We start from the raw sequence: 23,488 nt of genomic DNA, 5'->3' as shown, positions 1-23,488 counted from the left end.
CTCCAGGTTAAAGTTGGGTATTGATACCTCTGGGCGTCCTGTCTCTTTGTAGTGTAGGTCTTCATCGGGTAGTCTCCCATCGTTCTCTCCGCTCCCCGAGGGAGCGAGGTCTTTTATGGAAACAGTGTCCTCTCGCCCGTCAGAGTATTCGATATAGGCGTACTGAGGGTTTGCATGGAGGAGCTGTACCTTTTCCACAAGGTGGTCCATTTTATGGCCTCTCACGTGCTTCCGCAATAGTACTGTCCCCGGAGACGTCAGCCACGCGGGTAGAGATATGCCCGAGGTGGATTTCCGGGGGAAAACGAACATCTTTTCGTGAGGGGTAGCGTTAGTGGCAGTACATAACAGAGACCTTATGGAGTGGAGCATGTCTGGGAGGACTTACTGCCAGCGGGAGGTCGGAAGGCCTTTTGACTTTAAGGCTAACGTGACAGCCTTCCAAACAGTAGCATTCTCCCTTTCCACTTGCCCATTACCCCGGGGGTTGTAGCTAGTGGTTCTGCTAGTGGCTATCCCCTTCGAGAGCAAGAAATGGCGCAGCTCGTCACTCATGAATGACGTCCCCCTACCGCTGTGTATGTAGTTCGGCATGCCAAACATGCAGAATAGATTACAGAGACACTTGATGACCGTGGAACTGGTCATGTCTGTGCAGGGAATGGCGAAGGGGAAGCGGGGATATTCATCAATGATATTGAGGAAGTATACGTTATGGTTGGCAGAGGGAAGGGGTCCCTTGAAGTCCAGACTTAGGCGCTCGAATGGCCGTGTGGCTTTGATAAGGTGTGCACGGTCAGGCCTGTAGAAACGAGGCTTGCATTCCGCACAGATGCGGCAGGCTCTGGTCATTGCCCTGACCTCCTCGATGGTTTGGGGCAGTTTGCGGGACTTTATAAAATGGTATAGTTGGGTGACCCCTGGGTGACAGAGGTCGTTGTGGAGACCCTGTAATTTGTCCGTATGAATGCTGGCACACATTCCCCGCGATAGGGCGTCTGGGGGTTCATTAAGGGCTCCCGGCCTGTACATAATATCATAGTCGAACGTGGATAGTTCGATCCTCCACCTGAGTATTTTGTCATTCTTGATTTTCCCCCTTTGTTTGTTATTAAACATGAAAGCCACCGACCGCTGGTCGGTGAGCAGGGTGAAACGTTTGCCGGCTAGGTAGTGTCTCCAGTGCCACACTGCCTCCACTATAGCCTGTGCCTCCTTCTCGACAGAAGAGTGCCTGATTTCAGGTCCCTGAAGGGTTCGGGAGAAGAAGGCCTTAGGTCTCCCAGCCTGATTGAGGGTCGCAGCTAAGGCAAAGTCTGACGCATCGCTTTCGACTTGAAAGGGAATGCATTCGTCCACTGCACACACTGCAGCCCTTTCAATGTCCTGTTTAATACTGGTGAAAGCCTCCTGAGCTTCAGCTGATAGTGGGAAGGACGTCGATTTAATGAGGGGTCGGGCCTTATCAGAGTAATTGGGCACCCATTGGGCATAATACGAAAAAAATCCCAGGCACCTTTTTAAAGCTTTGGGATTGTGTGGCAGGGGCAGTTCCTTTAGGGGGCGTAATCGGTCAGGGTCCGGTCCAATTACCCCATCTTCCACCACACAGCCGAGGATACAGAGACGGGTTGTGTTGAAGACACATTTGTCTTCGTTGTAGGTTAGATTCAGCTTTAGGGCAGTTTTTAAAAATCTCGCAAGATTTAGATCGTGGTCTTGCTGGTTGTGCCCGCAGATAGTGCCATTGTCCAGATAGGGGTAGGTAGCTTGTAGTTTATTCTCGTCAACCATGCGGTCCATCTCACGTTGGAAGACCGAGACCCCATTTGTTACCCCGAAGGGCACTCTGAGAAAATGGTAGAGGCGCCCGTTCGCCTCGTAGGTGGTGTATGGGCGGTCCTCCATTCTAATGGGGAGCTGGTGATACGCGGATTTGAGGTCGATAGTCGAGAAGACTCGGTATTGCGCAATCTGGTTGACCATTTCTGATATGCGGGGTAAAGGGTAGGCGTCCAGCTGGGTATAAATATTAACAGTCTGGCTGTAGTCAATTACCATCCATTTCTTTTCGCTATATTTAACTATGACTACTTGGGCACGCCACGGGCTGGTACTGCATTCAATAATGCCTTCCCGCAGGAGTCTGTCCACTTCCGCCTTGATAAAGTGTCTGTCTTCCAGACTATACCGTCTACTTTTGGTCGCTATGGGCCTACAGTTCGGAGCGAGATTAGCGAATAAAGAGGGCGGGCTGATTTTTAAGGTTGATAGGCCACAGACTGTGAGTGGCGGCTGGGACCCGCCATATGCTAGCGTGACACTTTCGTGGTGGCACTGGAAGTCCAGGCCCAAGATTACATTAACACAGAGTTCTGGCATCACAAGGAGTTTAAAATCCTTGTAGTCCGTGCCTTTTACAGTCAGTGTTACCACACAGTAGCCCAAAATGTCCGAAGTGTGGGGCTTAGCAGCCATAGCAATTCTGCTCCGTGTAGGGGTTACCGTTAATGAGTGCCGCCGTACCAGGCTAGGGTGGATAAAACTCTCGGTACTCCCACAGTCAATTAAACATTTCGTTAAATTCCCGTTTACCTGCATGTCCATCATGGATTTTGTCAACGGGTGTGGCCTGGATTGATCCACCGTGATTGAAGCCACTGTTGGGCCCTGGGCGGCCGTTGAGTCGGGAAAAGATGGTGGATCCCAAGATGGTGGCCCACACGGCACGCACGAGGCGGTGGCGGAGTTGGAAATCGGATTCCCCCTGCAGACTTTGCTAAAATGCCCCTTTTTCTTACATTTGAAGCATGTAGCGTCCTTCGCTGGGCATCGTCTGGGGTGCTTGGCCTGGCCGCAGAAGTAGCATTTCGGGCCTCGAGACATTACCGCTGTAGTAGGACTCCTGGGTGAACTTCTGTGTGGGGACTCCGGCGGCGTAGAGCTGGTCTGAGACCTGGATGGGGAAGATGGCTGATTCCAAGATGGCGGCCCCCTCGGCGCGCACGAGGCGGTGAGGGCCGCATGGCCGGAAGAATAAGAGTCAGAGTTTTTCTGGGCCATGTCCAGCGATCGCGCAGTGGCCACTGCCTTTTTTAAGTCCAGTACCTCCTTCTCCAGCAGTCTCTGCCGGATATAATTCAATTTGAGGCCTGTGATGAAGGAATCGCGGACCAATTCGTCAGAGTATGCGTTGGCCATCACGGCCTTGCAGTTACAGTCCCGGACCAGATCCTTTAGGCCCTGTAAGAAATCGTCCATTGATTCCTCTGGTCGCTGCCTGCGTGTAGCCAGCAGATGTCTGGCGTACACTTCGTTTACCGGCCTCTGGTATTGGGCCTTCAGGATAGTGATGGCCTCCGTGTAAGGGGTGGCGTCCCGGATGAACGAATAAATCCGATGACTTACGCGAGTAGTCAGTAGACTCAGTTTATCTACCTCGCTAGCGGATGAGGCCCCCGCGAAGAGTTCGAAGCATTTGAGCCAGTGTCCAAATTGATTTGATGCTTCAGCAGAATGTGGATCCAAGTCCAGATGCTCTGGTTTTAGGAGTCGATCCATCCTAGTATTCTTTAGTGATTAAAATTGATGGGCCTTCAATTACCACAAAACTAGAAGTTATAGACTTAAACAAGTTGGCTTTTAATCACTAAGATCAGAGCTAACATCTCAACACGCCGACTGGTTCACAGGAATGAGTCATACAGATCCTGGGATCTTTATGTAAGAGAAGTCAGGGGCGGAGCCAAGAGCCAAGACCTGGAACCTACCAGGTTAGTCGGGAAAGAGGAAGTGAAACTATACACAGTGGGGGAGGGTAATATACATGAGTGCAAAACGAATACAGGATCAAGACAAACAGATTTCATTACACTACCCCACCTCCCTTTCCTTTTTGCCTATCTTTCCTGAATATCGAATACCCCTGGATGTTGAGTTCCCAGTCTTGGCCATCCTTGAGCCACGTTTCCGTAATCCCAACCAAATCATGTTCGTTTACCTCTATTTGCGCAGCCAATTCATCCACCTTATTACAAATGCTCCTCGCATTAAGACACAAAGGGGGAGAAATTGGGTGAGTAGCGCCACCTGTTAGCGCCTAAAGAGGCAGCCAGTGGCTGTAGCGCCACTGGCTGTGCCTCCCGCGATATTCAGCAGGGGCGCTAATGGTGGCGTTAGCCTGTTGCGCTGCGCCGCCACCGATGACGCCATCGGTGTGCGCAGCGCCCCATTCGCGCCCCGATCGCGATATTTGGTAGCGAACGCCGCTGTTGCGCCGTTCGCTACCTGTGCCTGGTTCACGGGTCCTTACTGCGCCGGCAGAGGCACAGGTTAAGGTGGAGGTGCGGGGCAGCCGTTTTTTTCGGCAGCCGCCTGCCAGCACCTCCGTCCCCGGACTCCAGATCCCCCCCCCCCCGCGGCATTGCCGGCTGTTTCCCGAGAGCCCGGCACTTCTCCATGGTGCCGGGCTCTTTTGCCGGCACTCGCAATCGGGGTTTGCGCTGCTGTAGGCCCCTCCCCCTTAACAATGGGAGGAAGGTCTGCAGTACCGCAGCGTGCCGTGCCGCAGCGTGTGGCGCTGCGGCACATTGCGCTGTGAAATTCACTTTCAGCGCCCTAAGAGGGATGCGGAGCGCCTCGAGCCGCGCCCCATCTCCCTCTAGGGGCACTGAGGCTGAATATCTGACGATCGCTACTGCTCCGAATGCTGTGCGAAAATCTGCGCCCAGGCGAACTTGGCGCTAGTTTGGCGCCTCACCCCAATTTCTAGGCCAAAGTCTTCAGGCTTGTTTTTTTAACGCTCTTAGACCTATTAGAATTATTATTTACTGTGGCCATGTTTGATTTAAACAGTTGATTTCTCTGACTGCCACTTTTGTTTTTCTCCTTCCTATCTTTTGCTTTTATTCTTGTTTTCCTTTCCTCTGTCTCCCTGCTCAGGTTCCCAACCCCCTGCCATTTTAGTTTAAACCCTCCCCCACAGCACTAGCAAACACTCCCCCTAGGACATCGGTTCCAGCCCTGCCCAGGTGCAAACCGTTCGGTTTGAACTGGTCCCACCTCCCCCAGAACCGGTTCCAATGTCCCAGGAACATGAATCCCTCCCCCTGGCACCATTCCTCTAGTGACGTATTCATCTGAAGTATCCTTCTATTTCTACTCTGACTAGCACGTGGCACTGGTAGCAATCCTGAGATTACTACCTTTGAGGTCCTGTTTTTAAATTTATCTCCTAACTCCCTATATTCCGCTTTTAGGACCTCATCCCGCTTTTTACCTATATCATTGGTGCCTATATGCACCACGACAACTGGCTGTTCACCCTCCCCTTCCAAGATGTTCTGCAGCCGCTCGGAGACATCCTTGACCCTTGCACCAGGGAGGCAACACACCATCCTGGAGTCTCGTTTGCGGCTGCAGAAACGCCGATCTATTCCCCTTACAATTGAATCCCCTATTACTATAGCTCTACCCCTCTTTTTCCTCCCATTCTGTGCAGCATAGCCACCCCTGGTGCCAGGAAGTTGGCTGCTGCTGCCTTCCTCTGATAAGCCATCCCCCCCAACAGTACTCAAAGTGGTGTATCTGTTGGAGAGGGGGATGGCCACAGGGGACCCCTGCACCACCTGCCTGCGCCTAGTACTCTGCCAGTTGGTCACCCATTCCCTTTCTTCCTGTCCAACCTCTACCTGCGGTGTGTCCAACTCCGTAAACGTGCTATTCACAATGTCCTGTGCATCATGAATGCTCCAGTATGCATCCAATCGCAGCTCCAGTGCCACAATGCAGTCTGTCAGTAGCTGCAGCTGGATGCACTTCCTGCACATGTAGTTGTCAGGGACACTGGAAGTGTCCCTGACTTCCCACATATCGCAGGAGGAGCATATCATGTGGCCAGGCTGTCCTGCCATGACTTACCCTTTAATTAATTGAATTTAAATTAAATCAATCAATCCCACTAATTAAACTACAATTAACTGGTTTACCAACAGTCCCCGCTACACCAAAGATACCTTAGCAACTATAAACTAGAGTTAAAGTTTAAAAAAAGAGATATACTCACCAACCAATCACTTACCTGCTTCCTGGTGACGTCACACTTTGATTACTTTTACCTCTCTCCCCCGCTGTTGAATTGGTAAGCCTCGCTGCTCACTGCCGGTTTTATGCTCCGCCTCGCCTCACTGCTCACACCCAGGTCCGATGCTCTGGTCGGGCCTCGCTACTCGCTGCCAGTTTTATGCTCCGCCTCACCTCACTGCTCACACCCAGGTCCGATGCTCTTCGGGCCTCGCTGCTCGCTGCCGGTTTTATGCTCCGCCTCGCCTCACTGCTCACACCCAGGTCCGATGCTCTGGTCTGGCCTCGCTGCTCGCTGCCAGTTTTATGCTCCACCTCACCTCACTGCTCACACCCAGGTCCAATGCTCTGGTCGGGCCTCGCTGCTCGCTGCCAGTTTTATGCTCTGCCTCGCCTCACTGCACACACCCAGGTCCGATGCTCTTGTCGGGCCTCGCTGCTCGCTGCCGGTTTTATGCTCCGCCTCGCTTCACTGCTCACACCCAGGTCCGATGCTCTGGTCGGGCCTCGCTGCTCGCTGCCGGTTTTATGCTCCGCCTCGCCTCACTGCTCACACCCAGGTCCGATGCTGGATTCGGTTGAAACTTGTAGATATTTGTTGACTTGCTAAGAAACTGTAGTCATAAACTTTGTTGTTATCACCAATCAGTTAAAACCAGTGAGTAAACAATGAAGTTCAACTTAATTGATAATGAATTTGGACAAAATGCTGGCAAAAACTAATAGAGGCACATCCTGATTGAATACGTTTCAAAATGGCCTGCCACAATAACCAAAATGGAGCTGAAATTCCTCTTTCCAATAATTTTGTTGGTAAAAAAGAAGTGCTAATGATGTGCATGAAGTACTTTCTTTGAACTCTTTTTTATAGTACTTCTCTGGTGATTCATACCACTGCAGAAGTGGTTTAATTAACTTTAGACAAAGGGTGGGAAAAGGCTGATTTCACCTTATTAAAGTTGTAATTACAAAATCGTGCACCATTCTGTCGCTGCAGTCAAATTGAAAATTGGCCCTGAAATTCCTAGTTTGGAAGGGGGTGTAAGCTACATTTCCACCCAAGGGAGCCCAGAATATTGGTCAGAACCTACCTCTGTCAGGATTCTGCCCCTGGTAGATCAGAGCTTTAAATTCCAGTTGGCGGTGCTGTGGATGGATCTTTCGCCTGCCTATCCTATGTCGAGAGGTGTGTCAGGTTTTCACAGGCTTCCTGAGGAAATTCTTTCCTTTATGCCCTTGAAAGGCCTCAGCAGAACTCATGACAGTTGTCCTGAGTCACTTTAAGGCCATCTGAAGGCTCCCAACCTTTACTAGAATGAGATAATTGATCCCAGAAGGGATTGATTAACTTTGCTAGCAACACAGTACAGTGCTCCCATGAGAGTTGAACACTCACAAAAAATTCTCTTTCACCCATATGGGCCTCCGCAAGTGGAGTGGCAAGGTGCTGCTCTACCTTAGGAAGGCTGATTGGGTCAGGCTTGGGTGGGCTCTGCTGAAGCACTATGGTAAGTGTTGTTGGTCCACCCTGCACCCTGGCTATGCAAGTGACTCTGTCCCTAGGAGATAGGACGGGTGTCTGCAGCCTTGGGCAGAGGTGGGTGGGGGGTTGACAGTGCCACACTTGTACCAGGGGAACGGTGGCCCAGCAACTTGTGGAGGGAAAAATTCGGTGGTGCCCCCTTTGGGGCACTAACTTTGCCGAGGCACTACTTTTAGCGCCCCGAAAAAGTTAGTGCTCCTGCACCGTAAATTGAGTGTAGTGCCCCAAGCAGGAGGCAGGGCGCTACTGGAAGTGCTCCCCCTCCTTCCTGGGGGGCTACCACTGAATATTGCCTGGGGGTGCTAACTGGAGGCACTAACTGGAAGCAACCCAATTTTTCCCCCGTTGTGTTTTACTTTAGGCTACACCTGACAATATTGAGCTGAGTAAATGGGAAGATTCCTAAGTATCATCACAACCATAACGGACGCGGAAGAGAAATCCATAGGTTCAATATGTTGACCAGAAATAGGCATGGTGAATGTTCTGGGGGGAAAAAAGAGATGAACAAAACAAAAGATAAAAGTATATAAAATTCTTCATTGAGCTCGCACATTGCCAGCAATTCTGTTTGAATTTAGAAGCAACCGATCAGCGGCAATGGACGTAGGCACATGGTATATTTTCCAGAACATTTGAGCAGGCGCCCACACCCCTTAAAAAAACGATTGTGACCATCCTCCTTGATTGTTTTTTGAGGAAGTGACAACTCAAATCGACTGTGATAAACTCTGCTATGTTTTGTACTTGAGAGCAGCTGAGGATCCTTTTAAATATTGTTTGAGATCTCCACCTGATATGTGGGCAGGGGCAGGAAGTGGCATTAGTCAGGTGGGAAGTTCGCAAAGTGGCATTGCCATGACATCATGTGACACAAATTTGCATGTATTCATGGGGCTCCTACCTGATTCAGGCAGAAACACTGGTCACTCGGAATTATTTCCCTTGGAAAATCAGACGAATTCTAAAAGCAATGTTAACTGGGCAGGAGAAATTTGCACTCAATCTTCCATTCATTACTGCTGCATTTTATAGCACAAAAGGGGCTGTAAGGAAAACAAAATCACCCCCTATGCCTGTTATTGCAGTGTCACCAACCAGTAGAAACAATTGTCCTAAAATTCCTAGGAGCCCCCAATATGAGCTGGAATCTGGCCCTGCTGTGAGTCTACCCTATTTAGACCAGACCTTCAAATTTTGATTGAGGGAACTGTGAGCAGACCTTCTGTCCACCCCACACCCTCCATGTCAAGGGAATGTGTTGGGGTGAGTTCCTAGGATTTCCTGGGAAATACTCCTCTTTATGCTATTGAAAAGCCTCAGCAGAATTCATGGCCGTTGATATCTCTAATGTGCTCAAATAAGGTAATCAATGCCCGAGCCAAAGGCATTATTTTTCCTCAGCCCATTTGGGTCTCAGGGGACTTCATGTAGAATGACAAGGTTCCGTCACACCGGCTGTCTGCCCCGGCTATTCAAATGACTCCATCCCTAGGATTTGGGACATGGTTCTTCACCCTTGGACCAGGGCGGACAAGGATTCTGTTCCACTGCACTTATGCCAACATAAGGCCCCAAGAATGTCCAGGTCAGTCTTTTACGATTTACCCTCTCAAAACCATTTCACAATCTTGAAAACTTTTATTAGATTTCCTCCTTAGCTTTCTCTGTTCCAGAGGAAAAGGCCCTAAATTTACAAGCCTTGATTGGCAACTAAAACCTTTCATTCCTTCTATCATTCGAGTCAATCTTCAATATCCCTTTCCATGGCTCTAATATCCTTTCTATATTAGAGGCAGACTGCAAAGAGTACTTCATTTGTGGTTGAATCAATGTTGTGTACAAATATGAAAAGATATAAGATAAATGAAATCAATAAGGCTTAAGAAGTGAGATTTCATTCTTCCTTCATTCTACCGTGTTATGAGTTGTATCTGATTTTTAAAAAAACGTTTTACGATTCAAATCCGCTTACAGAATAACAGAAAAGGCTGATTCTCTGCACAGAATGGTCAGTAATGGCTTCATTACACACCTGAGCACCTGAATACAGCTTGTTACGTGAATATTGAATACAGAGAGTGCAAACTTCTGGAAACCTTTTCAAGCACCATTCTCTTTCACATAAATTCTTTTGGGTAGAAATTCACCTTGGGTGACAGCGCAAAATGAATGCTTTCGCATTGGCTGCCTGTTATACGCACGCCCGATATTCAGTTCTATTGACTTCATTGAAACTGACTATTGGGCAGGATGTATAACAGGCAGCTGATGTGATACTGCCTGTTTTGCACTACCACCCAAGATGAATTTCTACCTTTGATTCATAAAATTATTCATGATTTCAATATAATCAATATTTTGAATATTAATCTCCACTTTATGCCATCATAGGATAGATTTTGTGAGGTGAAGCTCCCAGCACAGCATTTTACTTGACAGGAGCTCGGATCAGAGAATCGGATGCAGGTGTCAGTAAGCCCAATGAGCAGCGCTTGAACTTTTTCAGTGAGTAAAATTAATCTTTGCAAAATTGGGAGCTTCATGTATCAAGTTCACTGACCTCCATTTACTATCCATGCTCCCATTGACCAAGGCTCCAAGCTGGTAGTTTGAGCTCGTAAAATTATCCTCATATATTCAAGTAATGGAAGTTTACTGTAGACAAGGTAAAATCAACAGCAAGGGAAAGCCATTCAATAAGTAGGAAAACAACATACACAATTTTTTGTAAGGATACAGCTGTAGCAATTTAGAAAATATCATTTCTTTTCATCTGTAATTGTGCCATAGTGTCCTAAAGTTACTATCACTGAACATTTAAAAGGCACTTTTATTTTGCTGGAAAATCAATCATGCAACGTAAAAGTACAAAACATTCAAAAATGATGTCGGATAACAAAATAGTTTGATCAGGCTACCGAGCAGAATCTGCTACATCCTTATCTGTGTCAAACTTCAAAGTGATCTTGAGGAGGAAAGTGACAACTATCAATAGAGGCCTGAGTATGTGTTGCACCTTGTGGGTAAATCAGGATTTTTCAGCCAGTGTTCAGCCTTTTCCCTCTATCAATGTGGACTCCACAGCTGGATGAATATACCTTTCCATATTGATGGCAGTTAAGAGGCTCTTTAGCTACTAGAGAGACATTGAAGGATCATTATTGCAGCTGTGTCATGATTGCATGACATTTTTCCCTACCACCAACAAAACGTTTTCACTGGAATTGCATATTACAAAGTCTTGGACTTCTGCATTTCCACTTGCTATTTGGAAATATTAAAAAGAAGCACACCTACCTCATATTTTTAAAGAAAAGAGGAAGGCCAGAAATTCCATGGGGGTTCTCCTGGTATGGTGCCATTACTCCAATGGGAGACTAGTAGAAGCCCTGGAGAAATGGTGTAAATGGCTAAAAATGGTAATTTCTCCAGGGGTGCTACTGTTTTCATGCTGAAGCTACATCAGGACACTGGGAAAACCCACAGATTTCTCACAAAACAAGGGGTACGGTAGCATTGTGGCTATGTTACTCGACTAGTAATCCAGAGGCCTGGACGAATGATCCAGAGACGTGAATTCAAATCAGTTCAGCTGGTGAATTTAAATTCAGTTAATTAAATAAATCTGGAATACAGTAATGGTGACCATGAAATTACCGGATTGTCGTAAAAACCCATCTGGTTCACTAATGTCCTTTAGGGAAGGAAATCTAACCATCCTTACCTGGCTGGCTGGAATGTGACTCCAGGCCCACAGCAATGAGGTTGACTCTTAACTGCCCTCTGAAATGGCCTAGCGAGCCATTCAGTTTACCAAACTGCTACAAAGAAGTATACTAAGAATAAAACCAGATGGACCACCCGGCATCGACCTAGGCACCGGACATGACAAAGGCACACCCAGCCCGGTCGACCTTGCAAAGTCCTCCTCACTAACATCAAGACTTGTGCTAAAATTGGGATAGCTCTCCCACAGACTAATCAAGCAACAGCCTGACATAGACCAACTTACAGAATCATACTTTTCAGACTCATTCATCACCATCCCTGGTATGTCCTGTCCCACAGAGGTGGTATACAGTCGGGAGGGAGTGGCCCTGGGAGTCCTTAACATTGACACCGGACCCCATGAACTCTCATGGCATCAGGTCAAACATGGACACTGAAACCTCCTGCTGATTACCACCTACCACCCTCCCTCAGCTGTTGAATCAGTACTTCTCCATGTTGAACACCACCTGGAAGAAGCAATGAGGGTAGCAAGGGCACAAAATATACTCTGGCTGGGGTACTTCAAAGTCCATCACTAAGGGTAGAAACATAGAAACATAGAAGATAGGAGCAGGAGTAGGCCATTCGGTCCCTCGAGCCTGCTCCGCCATTCAATGAGATCATGGCTGATCATCCAAATTCAGTACCCTGTCCCTGCCTTCTCCCCATATCCCTTGATCCCTTTAGCCTTAAGAAATATATCCAAATCCTTCTTGAATATATTTAATGAACTGGCCTCCACCGCCCTCTGTGGCAGAGAATTCCACAGGTTCACCACTCTCTGGGTGAAGAAATTCCTCCTCATCTCAGTCCTAAATGGCTTACCCCTTATCCTTAGACTATGACCCTTAGTTCTGGACTCCCCGGCCATCGGGAACATCCTTCCTGCATCTAGTCTGTCCAGGCCTGACAGAATTTTCTAGGTTTCGATGAGATCACCACTCAATCTTCTAAACTCCAGTGAGTACAAGCCCAATCGACACAATCTCTCCTCATACGTCATTCCTGCCATCCCAGGTATCAGCCTGGTGAATCTTCGCTGCACTCCTTCCATGGCAAGAACATCCTTCCTCAGATAAGGCGACCAAAACTGCACACAATACTCAAGGTGCGGTCTCACCAAGTCCCTGTACAACTGCAGCAAGACATCCTTGTTCCTGTACTCGAACCCTCTTGCTACGAAGGCCAACATACCATTTGCCTTCTTAACCGCCTGCTGCACCTGCATGCTTACCTTCAGTGACTGGTGCACAAGAACACCCAGGTCTCTTTGCATTTCCCCTTCTCCCAATCTATTGCCATTCAAATAATAATCTGCCTTCCTGTTTTTGCCAACAAAGTGGATAACCTCACATTTATCCACATTATAGTGCATTTGCCATGTTTCTGCCCAATCACCCAACCTGTCCAAATCATACTGGATTTTCATGACATCCTCCTCACAGCATACCCTCCCACCCAGCTTTGTGTTGTCTGCAAATTTGGAGAAACTAGATCCAATTCCCTCGTCCAGATCATTAATATATATTGTGAACAGCTGGGGTCCTAGGACCGATCCTTGCGGTAACCCACTCGTCACTGCCTGCCACTCGGAAAATGACACGTTTATTCCAACTCTTTGCTTTCTATCCTCCAACCAGTTCTCTATCCAAGTCAATACCTTGCCCCCAATCCCATGTGCCTTAATTTTGCAAGCTAATCTCTTATGTGGGACCTTATCGAAAGCCTTCTGAAAGTCCAAATACACCACATCCACTTGTTCTCCCTTATCTGTTTTACCAGTTACATCCTCAAAAAATTCCAGTAGCTTAGTCAAGCACGATTTAGTTTTGTAAATCCATGTTGACTTTGTCCGATCCTGTCACTGCTTTCCAAGTGCTCTACTATTACATCTTTTATAATGGACTCTAGCATTTTCCCCACTACTGATGTCAGGCTTAACGTTCTATAATTCCCTGCTTTTTCTCTACCACCTTTTTTGAATAGTGGGGTAACATTAGCTACCCTCCAATCCATGGGTACTGTTCCAGAGTCTATCAAGTGCTGGAAGATGACCAGAGGGTGACTCAATAGCATCACTAATGACCGAGCTGGTTGAGTCCTGAAGGATATATCTGCCAGACTGGGCCTGCGGCAGGTGGTGAGAGAACCAACACGAGGGAAAAACTTACTTGACCTCATTCTCACCAATCTACGTGTTGCAGATGCACCTGTCCATGACAGCATTGGTAGGAGTGACCACCATACAGTCATTGTGGAGACGAAGTCCTGTCTTCATCGTATTAAATGGGATAGATTCAGAACAGATCTAGCAGTGCAAAACTGGGCATCCATGAGGTGCTGCGGGATTGTATTCCAGCTCAATCGGTAACCTCATGGCCCGGCATATCCCTCACTCTACCATTACCATCAAGCAAGCTGACCAACCCTGGTTCAATGAGGTGTGCAGAAGAGCATGCCAGGAGTAGCACCAGACATACCCAAAAATGAAGTGCCAACCAGTGAAGCTATAACACAGGACTACATGCATGCTAAGCAGCATGCTATAGACAAAGCTAAGCAATCACACAATCAATGGATCAGATCAAAGCTCTGCAGTCCTACCACATCCAGTCATGAATGGTGGTAACAACTAACGGGAGCAGGAGGCTCCATGAATATTCTCATCCTCAATGATGGCAGAGCCCAGCACATGAGTGCAAAAACCAGAAGTGCCAAGTGGATGATCCATCTCGGCCTCCTCCTGAGGTCCCCACTATCACAAAAGCCAGTCTTCAGCCAATTCGATTCACTCCATGTGATATCAAGGAATGGCTGAACGCATTGGATAGAACAAAGGCTATGGGGCACGACAACATCCTGGCTGTTGTACTGAAGACTTGTGCTCCAGGACTAGCCATGCCACTAGCCAAGCTGTTCCGGTACTGCTACAACACTGGCAATGTATAACATTGACCAGGTATGCCCTGCCCACTGTGCTTCATCAATGACTTTCCCTCCATCATAGGGTCAGAAGTTGGGATGTTCACTGATGATTGCACAGTGTTCAGTTCCATTCACAACTCCTCAGATAATAATGCAGAAGTCTCCCCACTTGCCTGGATGAGTGCAGCTCCAACAACACTCAAGAAGCTTGACACCATCCAGGACAAAGCAGCCCGCTTGATTGGCACCCCATCCACCACCTTAAACATTCACTCCCTCCACCACCAGTCACAAGATGCATTGCAGCAGTTCGCTAAGGCTTCTTCAGCAGCACCTCTCAAACACGCGACCTCTACCACCTAGAAGGACAAGGGCAGCAGGCGCATGGGAACACCACCACCTCCGAGTTCCCCTCCAAGTAACACAGCATCCTGACTTGGAAATATATTGTCGTTCCTTCATCGTCGCTGGGTCAAAATCCTGGAACTCCCTCCGTAACACTGTGGGAGAATCTTCACCACATGGACTGCAGCGGATCAAGAAGGCGGGCTCACCACCACCTTCTCAAGGGCAATTAGGGATGGGCAATACATGTTGGCCTTGGCAGTGACGCCCACATCCTGTGAATGGAAAAAAATAGGTCAATAGGATATTCACCCCAGAATAAATTGCAAAATCTTATCAGCAATATACTTGCAATGTGGGACACTATATAGCTGGCCTTTGCATGAGCACCAAATAACATTTTGCTTTTTCACCAGGATTTTAAGATTCAGATCATCATACATTTTGATAGAACAAAGTTTGTTCAGGTAAGTACTGGAGTTTATCCTGTCCCCTAATAATAAGCTGAATTCTGCTTTTCATTCATCATTGATACCTTCATATAGTAAAAGATGTCTAATGAGTAATGAGCGATATATTTTGGAAGTAAGAATGAAGAGAGGCAATATAAACTAAAGGGTACCATTTTACAAGGGGTGCAGGAACAGAGAGACCTGGGAGTTCACACACACAAATCTTTGAAGGTGGCAGGACAAATTGATAAGGATGTTAAAAAAGCTTGGTTTTAAAAATAGATGCATATAGTACAAAAGCAAGGAAATTATGGTAAACCTTTACTGTTTAGGTCTCAGTTAAGTATTGTGTCCAATTCTCAGCATCACTCTTTAGGAATGTAAGATTCTCAAAATTCACAGATCCCCCAAAACTCGGAGAAAAACCCTAAAGAAAAGGACTTTGGACTCTTTTCTAACCACTTCAGGGTGATAAAATGTATTTGGCCTAACAGAGAGAGATTCAAAGTCAAAAACCAAGATTTGATATTTTAACAAGGCATGTTTGGGCTTGTAAAGGAAAAAGGCTGCAACAGGAGATGGGATCAACCTCTGTAATAGACAGTTTGAGTATTGGAGTTAATCAAACTGTCTGGGGAACTGTCTAACGTCACTCAGTCCCTATCAGATCATTTACATTCTAACAATAGACCCATGGAGGAGCAGTCCCCACCCAAATTACAGGACCCATCCAAAACATGCATAAAACAAATCACCTCACCCAACTCCATAGAAATCTCAGGCCCAGTCAGGAAACTCAAAACCTGAGCACAGTGACTACAATCAAGTAAGAGCTCAACAGCTCATGGAACCATCCCGAAACCATTTCACACATTCATAAACAAGTTACTATTAACGAGCCCGTCAAAATCTTACAATAAACCAGGACTGATTTGGCGTGCAGATTAGGAGGCCCCAGTTAGTATAATTGAAGGCCTGTTTTCTCAAGAAGACAGTTCGGTTCAGCAGTTACACAGTTACAGCAAGTTCTCTACAAGCTCTACAGTTCTCGGCAGTTCTTAGGAGTTCATCGATTTCGAAGAAGTTCACATTTCTGGAAGCAGGTCAACACACACAAGAAGAAACCAGAGCAACAGTTCCAGCAACAGTTCCAGCGACCATCAGACACCTCGCAGCAACAAGGGCCTTACAAAACAACTTACCGAATATTACCACCAACTGGATAATATTGAGCCACCGCGACCAAAGAAAACCAACTCGGGAGAAAACCGAAGATTCGCAACTTTTCCACTCTGCAATCTATTCCTGACTTACCCCTGGGTAAGATTTTCGCTTAAAAAGACTCTAAACCCTATCTCTAACAGAAGAAAAGTGGGTACTCACCCGATAAATCCAATACGCACCCTACCGCATCAGCGGACTCGCGAAGACTGACCAGACACGCAGTCGAAGCCCTCTACCGCATCCGGGGTACAGCAGGCACCAACAAACGCATCCAGCGAACCCTGAAACCGCGAATCAGCTCAACTGTCAAGGATTCGTTTGGTGAGCATTATCCTTGGTCCTCTAGAGCCCAACTTAGCTAGTAAAGTGGGATTGGGAGGGGTGAGCTATTTTTCTACTGTAATTTCCCTCATGTGTATCGAAGTGTTCCCCATTTTATTAGAGTGTTAAGATTGTTGTGTTATATTTTTCTCTCTTGAATAAAGATCAAAGTTTCTTGCACCAAAACCAGTTGTCTGCTGCACTTTTGTCACAACCCCCAAAAAAGTCCAAGGTCTAGAACCAAGGGAGTGGGAGCGATTCGAACCACTCATAAGTCAGAGGGGAAGCTGATACACACCACCACCCCTACAGGAAGGGTGTCAAGGCTTTGGAGAGGGTACAGAGGGGATTTACTAGAATGATACCAGGGAATTACTTCAGTTATGTGCAGAGACTGGAGATGATGGGAGTGTTCCCCTTAGAACAGAGAAGATTAAGGGGAGATTTAATAGAGGTGTTCAAATTTATGAAGGTTTTTGATAGAGTAAATACAGAGAAACTGTTTCCACTGGCAGGATGGTCAGTAACCAGGAGACACAGACTTAAGGTAATTGACAAAGAACCAAAGGGGAGATGGGGAGAATTCTTTGCATGATGGGTTGAATAGAATGTACTGTATGATTCTATGGTTCTATGAGTATAACATCGGTGTGGTATGCTGGATGTATACAATTGGCTGTGGTGTATAATAGGTGGCCAATCCACTACCACCAGTTGTCCGACTCTGCTGAAAGTGGAAACTACCCATCATGTCTCCAAGTTAAGGTATTGAGAATCTACACATGTAGAATTACTTTTTGTCCAATACAGAGGGCACTGTAACCCCCTTTCAGAATGCACTAATAAACTTCCTGCTACTTGTCTAGTTTGGACAACGTTATCAGTTAGGACACTGGTTTTATTTGGAGCCAAGTGGAAAAAATTCTATCCCTCATGACAGGTCTATCCTTCCAGGTTCCATTAATGAGCCAACCTGGCTGCTAAATCATCAACAGTACTCTGAAGTACTGAGGATCTGACTGGTTCACATATTGGATTGCCAAGTCTACGACAGTGGGTTGACCTGGTTCCAAATTCCCGTCACCAAAGATATCAACTTGGAGCCATCTCAACCCCCAAAACACACTCAAGGAGGCTATGAATGAGGAAGGATACACCAAGGGGCGATGAGCCAATTTTGTCAAAGGACAAATTTGTCATGTGATTTCTGATCTTATCCAATGAATAGTCTTAACTTCCCTTGGTGATTAAATAATACTGCTCATTACAAGCAGCGGCAAATATATGTCAAAGGGAGCCTAAGTGCCTTTGCACTGTTTGCTATACTAATTTCCAGTGATGTTGTAGCTTATAAAGAAAGCTGTTTTATTTAAAAATAATAATTCATATTATTCAGCACACATTTGTAAAATATGCAAAAGCAATTTTGATTTGTAGCATCTAAAATTATCTTTTTGCTGAAGAAGTGTTCCTCCTTTTGGACACTTCAAGATATTTGTTTCCATGGTTACATGACATTTCCATCATATTTGCTTATCTTTTTGACTCAGCATTCTCAACACAAAGAATCATTACTTCAAGAGCTGTATGTTCTGTCCTTGAGGCTTTCTCCTAGATTTTAACATTGTAGACTTTATTCGTTGACTGACCCTCAATACTAGGAAATTCAGATAGAAATGAAAAGGTTGTATTAGCCCATTGAGAGATCTGTTGGTAGGTGCAAACTACAATTCAGAACCCGCAATACTGTTGCTATAATGCTTGTCTGCAAATCACATTTTCCGTATTGATATGTCCTGAGAGCTTGGACTTCTGACAACTTTTTAAATTTGTTTAGAAACAGTGCTGGAGTTATACTCTACACGCTGTCAAATACAGGCGGCATGTCTGGCAAAATAATAGGATATATCTTTAAAGCACCAGAATTTATTTTATGATTGACACCATCCAGAACCATTGAGCTGCAGTGGGGCAACTGCTTGGTGCCGGCAGCTTACCGGTGATATGCTAATGAGGCTTGGGCCTCAAAATGGCTCGAGCCTCAAGGTGGCATGGATGGTTGGGCAAAATGACCAATCTGCCAACTTCATGCCCATTTGCCGCACCTGTAGTACAATGAGCCCCTTTATTCCTGTTCAGGTGGCTATAAAAGTCCTACGGCACTATTTGAAGAAAGTAGATGAGTTCCACTGGCATCCTGCCCACCTTTTAGGCCTCAACCATATCAGTGAAACATATAATCTAGTCGTCCGTTGCATTGCTGTTTGTGGTTCTTTACGGGATGCCAATTGGCTGCTGTATTTGCCTACATAATGACAGTGATTACATTTTAAAAGTAATACATTATCCACGAAGTAATTTGAGATGTCCTTATAACTATTTAAACACAAGTTCTTTCTTTTTTCAGCTGCTTCGTATGTAAGCTTACTTCCCACCCCCAGCTTTCTACGTGTCTCTAAGGTAGCCTCGTTCCACTTCTGTATTTTGTAGATTAATGCCCATTTCAAGTCTCCACGGTCCCTATTTCATGCCTCTGATTTTTCCATGTTTCTGAGGGCTCCTCTCTCTTTACCACTAAAATCTTACCTCAGTGTCTCTTTTCCTCACCTGCCGAACATTTCCCACCTCCCAACCTCTCGACCTTCTGAAGGGATAATTACAAGTCCTAGCCCTTTTCTGGCTACCCCAGATCAGGCGTATTCCCCAGACATTCACCTTCAACTAAAGTTAGAGATAGCCGAATTCTATAAGATGCTTAAATGGGTCTAAAGGTTCAGGCTATCTCTCCCTAAAGGAAAGGAACAACTGAAGATGTTACCGTCCTCCAGATAGCACTTTTAATAAGTTTAACTAGACTGTAACCTTCCGGATATTATGAGGGTCCGGAATACCCCCTAGAATTCTGCAACTCCTTACAAAAGAGTGTACAGAAATCGGGTTTGTAAGTTTATACAGAAATACTCTTTGAGACAATTCTAAAAATATAAGAGTTTTATTTAAGAGCCGACATTCATTTAACAGCTGTTGATTCTGTCGCAACATTAACAATTCAAAATACAAATAGCTTACATTTCTGATTTCTCAGAGATCCTTATTCTCAAATCTTTACTTCGTTATGTTTCTACATTTCCTACTTAACTCTAAATCCAGAACATCCACCAAAATCAAATTATAGTACCGTTTGATCCCCGAGACTCAAAGTTAAAAACTTACAGATGGTGCCTATAAAGTTGAGAAATGCTTGGCCCATTCAGCAACTTCTGACTTTCTGTTTGAATAGGTTATCTTTTATACCCTTTTTGCAGTGGTTTATTCTTTGAAGTTCTCTGCTGATGTAAGCTAATTGTCTTATTCATTCTCTCTGTTGAATGCTTTCTATTCTTACTGTCATAGAGTCATAGAGTCATAGGCCAAGAAATTGGCCTGAGGCGCCCAAGTGGCGCCAAGTTCACCTGGGCGCTGGAATTTGCACCGCGATCGCCGCATTAGCGATCACCGCAAATTCAGTTGAAGTGCCCCAAGAGGGAGACGGGGCATGGCTCGAGGCGCTCCGCGTCCCTCTTAGGGCACTGAAAGTGAATGTCGCAGCGCTACGTGCCGCAGCGCCACACGCTGCGGCGCGGCACGCTGCGGTACTGCAAGCCTTCCTCCCACTGTTAAGGAGGAGGGGCCTGCAACAGCGCGAGCACCGATCGCGAGTGCCGGCAAAAGAGCCCGGCACTTCTCCGCGTTTACTGGGATCTGAGAGTATGGGACTCCGCACGCCCGTATGCTGACTGTGATGAAATATGCCATTCATCAGGCACTGTATTCCCTGTGTTTAGTTTAGTTTCAGTTTCATTTCCTTACCTGTATTGTATTGTGTGTAGGGCTCCGCCCATACCTGGCCCCTACTTAAGCAAGCCCCAGCGTGTCTCACAGCAGTACAGCAGATCTCTGGATGAGAGACACTTCTCCAATGTGTATTACTTTCTGAGTTAATAAAAGCCTTGCTTTGCTCCGTTAACGTCGAGTCTCGGATTCATTGAGGCACATCAATTTTATTAACTCAATTTTCAACGCAATGGACCAACTCTTGAAACCCGAACGTTTGGATTTGGACCCGCATGCTTTGGGTGCATCGGCACGATTCGGACACTGGTTTAAGTGTATGGAATTCTTCCTGGACAATTCCGCAGCCATCACAGGCGCTACGGACGCTGAGAGTATGAAACTCGGAATCGTGCGGAATTGGGTAAGCCACCGGGTTTACCCCCTCATCCAAGACGCCGACACGTACCCAGCCGCCTGCGACATCCTAAAGGCACATTACCAGCAGCCTACGAACGAGGTGTACGCTAGGCATCTGCTCGCTACTCGCACACAGCGACCTGGGGAATCGCTGGATGAGTTCCTAGTCACCCTGAAAACGCTGCAAGTGCCAAGATGTAAAAGCCGCAGTGTACACTGACGAGCTTGTTCGTGATGCCTTTATCGCAGGCCTCAGCTCCACTTACATCCGGCAGAGACTACTGGAAAAAACGGGATTGGACCTGAAACAGGCTGTGGACACAGCGCGATCCCTGGATGTGGCCCAGAGAAACTCGGACGCCTACTCTTCGGCCCGCGCCGCCCACGCCGCCACGTGTACACCAAGGGCACCGCCATCTTGGAAGGCATCTTCCCCGCCCGGCAGCCCGACACCGTCGGGGCCCCGCTCTCCCCCCAGAAGCCCTACGACAGCCGCGACGCGTCGGGGCCCCAACTGCTACTTCTGCGGGCAGCCAAAGCACATCAGAAACCTGTGCCCGGCGAAAGGCACCACCTGCTTTAAGTGCGGTAAGAAGGGGCACTTCGGGAAGGTGTGCAGAGGGAACCCCACTGGAAAACCCACCACCGCCGCGTGTGCGCCGTGGGAGCGGCCATCTTGGACGCCATCTTGTCTCGATCAGGGCCCTACAGTGGCATCGGTCACAGTGGACCAGACCAGACCGCACCCGCTATCCAAATCAATGGTGGACATCGAGGTAAACGGGTGTGGGGTTAAATGTTTAATTGACAGTGGAAGCACGGAGAGTTTTATCCACCCTGAACTAGCACAACAACTCTCTCTAACGGTGGTCCCTGCTCGGGGCACCATCTCTATGGCTAATAAAACCCAGACATCGAGCATTATGGGTTACTGCACGGTACAATTGTCCGTTAACGGAACTGTATACGATAATCTTAAATTACTAATCATGAAGAATCTATGTGCGAGCGTGATCTTGGGCCTGGATTTCCAGTGCCACCACCAAAGCATCACGCTCAATTACGGTGGGTCCCAGCCGCCCCTCACAGTGTGCGGTCTGGCTACCCTGAAGGTAAAGCCGCCTTCGTTATTCGCGAACCTTACTCCCAACTGCCGGCCAATAGTGACCAAAAGCAGGAGGTACAGCTGGGAGGACAGGCGGTTTATCGCGACCGAGGTAGACAGCCTCCTGAAGGAGCGCATTATCGAACGCAGCAACAGCCCGTGGCGCACCCAAGTGGTGGTGGTGAGGGGTAGTGAGAAGAAGCGGATGGTGATAGATTATAGCCAGATGGTTAATCTATACACCCAGCTAGACGCCTACCCGCTACCCCGCATATCCGAGATGGTGAACCAAATCGCCCAATACCGGGTGTTCTCCACCATCGACCTCAAGTCAGCGTACCACCAGCTCCCTATCAGACCAGAGGACCGCCTGTACACCACCTTCGAGGCGAACGGACGCCTCTACCAATTCCTCAGAGTCCCCTTTGGGGTGACGAATGGGGTCTCGGTCTTCCAGAGAGAGATGGACCGCATGGTCGATGACCACCACTTGCAGGCAACCTTCCCCTACCTCGACAACATCACCATCTGCGGTTACAACCAGCAGGATCACGATTCGAACCTCGAGAGGTTCCTGAAAACCGCACAAAAACTCAACCTCACTTACAACGAGGACAAGTGCATTTTCAACACCACGCACCTCTGCATACTAGGCAGCGTGGTGGAGAATGGGGAAATCGGACCAGACCCCGACCGATTGCACCCTCTACGGGAGCTCCCCCTGCCCAACACTCCCAAAGCCCTGAAAAGGTGCCTGGGGTTATTTTCTTATTATGCCCAATGGGTCCCCAACTACTCCGACAAAGCCCGCCCCCTCTTGAAAGCATCCTCTTTTCCGCTCTCTGCTGAGGCCCACGCCGCCTTCAAAAGCATTAAGTGGGATATTGAGCAGGCCACGCTACAGGCAGTGGACGAGAACACTCCCTTTCAAGTGGAAAGTGATGCGTCTGAATTTGCCTTGGCGGCCACCCTCAACCAGGCGGGGCGGCCCGTAGCTTTCTTCTCGAGGACCCTCCAAGGGCCCGAGATCAGACACTCCTCCGTAGAAAAGGAGGCCCAAGCCATCGTGGAGGCAGTGCGCCACTGGCGGCACTACCTAGCCGGCAAACGCTTCACCCTACTTACCGACCAGCGGTCGGTAGCGTTTATGTTAAATAATAAACAGAGGGGGAAGGTTAAAAATGATAAGATTCTTAGGTGGCGGATCGAGCTCTCCACCTTCGAGTATGACATCATTTACCGGCCAGGGGCCCTTAACGAATCCCCCGACGCCCTCTCACGAGGGATGTGTGCCAGTGCCACCGGGGATCGGCTACAGACCCTCCACAACGACCTCTGCCACCCAGGGGTCACACGGCTGTTCCACTTCATAAAGTCCCGCAACTTACCCTACTCGATTGAGGAAGTTCGGTCTCTGACCAGGAACTGCCGCACTTGCGCTGAGTGCAAGCCTCGGTTCTACCGCCCAGGTAGAGCCCACTTAATCAA

The sequence above is a fragment of the Somniosus microcephalus genome, chromosome 10, assembly GCF_052327205.1.
Source record: "Somniosus microcephalus isolate GS21.2 chromosome 10, FLI_Smic_1.0, whole genome shotgun sequence".
In the NCBI taxonomy this organism is placed as follows: domain Eukaryota; kingdom Metazoa; phylum Chordata; class Chondrichthyes; order Squaliformes; family Somniosidae; genus Somniosus; species Somniosus microcephalus.
This window is presented reverse-complemented; position numbering follows the sequence as displayed.